This window comes from Lolium rigidum, unplaced genomic scaffold (genome assembly GCF_022539505.1).
Source record: "Lolium rigidum isolate FL_2022 unplaced genomic scaffold, APGP_CSIRO_Lrig_0.1 contig_33590_1, whole genome shotgun sequence".
NCBI classification, from domain to species: domain Eukaryota; kingdom Viridiplantae; phylum Streptophyta; class Magnoliopsida; order Poales; family Poaceae; genus Lolium; species Lolium rigidum.
In genome coordinates this window covers 25,039-28,137 of record NW_025900239.1, presented here as the reverse complement: position 1 = coordinate 28,137, position 3,099 = coordinate 25,039, and the positions used below count along the sequence as shown (strand labels likewise).

Below are 3,099 nucleotides of genomic sequence, written 5' to 3'. Positions count from 1 at the left end.
CTCGCCCGTGTGCGGGACTGTACCTGTACTTACGCGCGACTATACCTGCTCGTGTGTGTACTGTACGTCCGTATATGTACTTGCTCGTGTTTACGACTGTACCTGCTCGTATGCGCGTTTGTACCTGCTCGTCTGCGTGACTGTACTTGTACTCGCTCGTGTGTTCAACTGTACTTGTGTGTTGTGCGTGGCTGTACCTGCTCGTGTGCACGACTGTACCTGCTCGTGTGCGTGACTGTACTTGTACTCGCCTGTATGTTCAACTGTACTCGTGTGTTGTGCGTGACTGTACCTGCTCGTGTGCGTGACTGTACCTACTCTTGTGCTTGATTGTACTTGTACTTGCTCCGTGTGCGCAAGTGTACTCGTGTGTGTATATGTAGTTGTACTCGTGTGTAATACACATATGTATTTGTGTGTTGATAGCTGATCAGAGAGCTAGCTAGATATGGCGCAGGGAACAAGTGCATGCACACGAGTACGCATGTACGCGCCGTCGTGGGATCGGACGCGTACGCACGTACACGCGCGTCGCGCGATCGGACGAGTACACACGTACGCGCGTATCGTGCGATCGGACGAGTACACACATGGGTGAATAAGCTGCGGCGTTGCGGACCAAGCGCGTACATACGCGGCCGAATGCGATCGACGAGTCCGGCCAACGTGCCACGCGTCATCGCGTGGTTGCCCAGGTGACCTTTGGAAAGGTTTCCCTTTTTATAGTGGTACCCCCACATAGCGCCCGCTATGAGCGGCGAATAGGTTTCGCGGCCACCGCCGGCCAACGTCAGGGCATGACCAGCAGCGGCCCCGCAGATGGAGTCAAACGCGGGAACGAGATTCTCTAACGTAGAGCAGATAAACTGCAGAGGGACGTAGTGAATCTCCTTGGTCCATTCACCATCACACAGCAGCTAGCCCAACAGCAGAAAATACACGGCAGCAGCCCAAAGCCCAAGTAACAGGAGATGGAAATCGGCACTATCCCGTTGCCTGGCTGTTGACCATGGACATGGGGTCGCTGAAGCTCAGCGCATCGCCACCCTCCGTTCACCGTCTCCGCCTGTGCCACCCGCGTCGGGGGAAGCCTTATTATCGTCCTCCGCCGCCGCCGCAACCTCGTCCTCCTTGGCCGCGAACCACAACCTTCTCGACGTCGAGCACCTCGCCGTCCTCCTCGCCCTGGAACGACGGGTCGGGGATGTATGGCAGACGCGCGACGCGGAGGAGCCAGTCAACGCCGCGGAAGAAGGGGTGGGCCTTGATGCCACGCGCGCCGATGCGCTTCGCCGGGTCCTTCTCCAGGAGCCGCGCAATGAGGTCGCGCGGTCCGTCTTCTCGCCGACCAGCTCCAGCTGCTTGGTGAGCACGCGGTAGAAGGTCTCCTTGCGGTTCTGGCCCCGGAAGGGCGTGCGGCCGTAGAGCATCCCGTAGTGGACCACGCCCAGGCCCCACCAGTCGACGATGAAGTCGTGGCCACTGCCCTCGATGATCTCCGGCGCCATGTAGTCCTCCGTACCCACGAAGGAGTTGGATTTTGCGGGGGTGCGCGAGGTGGCGGTCGTGGAGGAGGTCGAGGAGGACGTGGAGGCCGTCCGTGGGGTGGACGGCGGCGACGGCGAGTCCGTCGGCGCGGTGGGGTTGGTTTTGGCGCTGCCGCTGGTGGCCGGCCGAGCGGAACCGGAAGCACATGGCGGGGGGACCTCTTGCGGGTCAGAGACAGGGTGGTAGGGATGGACGTAGGTTTGGGAGCGGTGCATGGTTCAGAGGGAGCTGAGGTCGCCGCCGCATCGGTCAATGGCAAAGCCGACGACAGCGTCGGTGGCGAGGACGGGGAGCACGTCACACTCGAACCAGATCCGCCGGTGCCCGTCCCCTCCGCCGCTCCCGAGCTTCTTGTGCCGCGCCTCCTCCCGTGACACCGCCTTGAGCGCCATGGCGGTGCCGCCGCCGTCGTCGCACTCCCCGGGCACGACGTGGAACACGACGCCTTGACGCCGCTGAGCACGAACACGGCTCTGAGAGAGCGGCGACGGTGAACAGCGACTCCATGTCCATGGTCAACAGCGAGGCAACGGGACAGCGCCATGTTCCATTCTCCCGTTACTTGGGCTTTGGGCTGCTGCCGTGTATTTCCTGCTGTTGGGCTAGCTGCCATCGGATGGTGAACGGACGAAGCGATTCACTACGTCCCTCTGCAGTTTATCTTCTCTACTCGTTCCACAAACGCGTCGCCCGAACGCCGGTCACTGTGATGGCGCAGGGCGCGCGCGGCTGTTGCGCGTCACCAGCGGTTCATCGGGAGGATCCCAGGTACGTATATTACTTGTTAGTATTTTCTAGATCCATGATAGATTACACACTGCCTTGTCTCCAAAAGTGAAACTGCACAAGGCAAAATTTTAATCGAAGGTTAAATCTGTCGTTTTTCAAATAAACATATATGTTAGTCCACCTTTTGTAGTACAAGATAGTCTACCTTCAGTATACACAGGTGAAAAAATTCGCCGTTATAATGAGCTTCTCAATTGATTCCATATCTATGGCGAACCTATAGCTACGATTTGGGGGATCTAACTTTCGTTCGTAATTTGATCAATTGATTGATATTTTATTGACGACTAGCAATATATTTGTGTGACATCTGTTGCGTAACTTTTTCTTCCAACCCTGGCTTGATATATTGTGTAACAGATATTGTGCAATTTTTTCCTCGCCCCCCTATACTCAAATCCTGGCTCCGCCCCTGGATGCACACAGCCGTATCAGTAGAGTTATTACAACCAACACCATCGAAGTGTACAACAAAGTAAACGACGATGAAATAACATAAAGGAAAAAAGTCTAAACCGGAGGACCCAGTTGAACATCACGCTGCCACCCATGTTGAAAAAAAATATCGCTCACCGTATCCTCCAATTGCGTAGACATATCCGTAAAGAGGTCGCGATGTTCCACTCGTTGAAGATGCAACCATGAACGTAGAGTAGCCATGCACCGGTATATGACCTGCATGAGAGAAGAAGATACCCTATCAAACACCTTGTCATTTCTACGTATCATAGCGAGCAAATAACAACAATCACTCCCATCTTA

The 3,099-nt window shown here is 55.8% G+C and overlaps 1 pseudogene; it reads right to left on the bottom strand.

Moving 5' to 3' along the window:
* Positions 1–1,031: 1,031 nt before the first annotated feature.
* LOC124681083 lies at positions 1,032–1,763 on the bottom strand (annotated as a pseudogene).
* Positions 1,764–3,099: the final 1,336 nt, after the last annotated feature.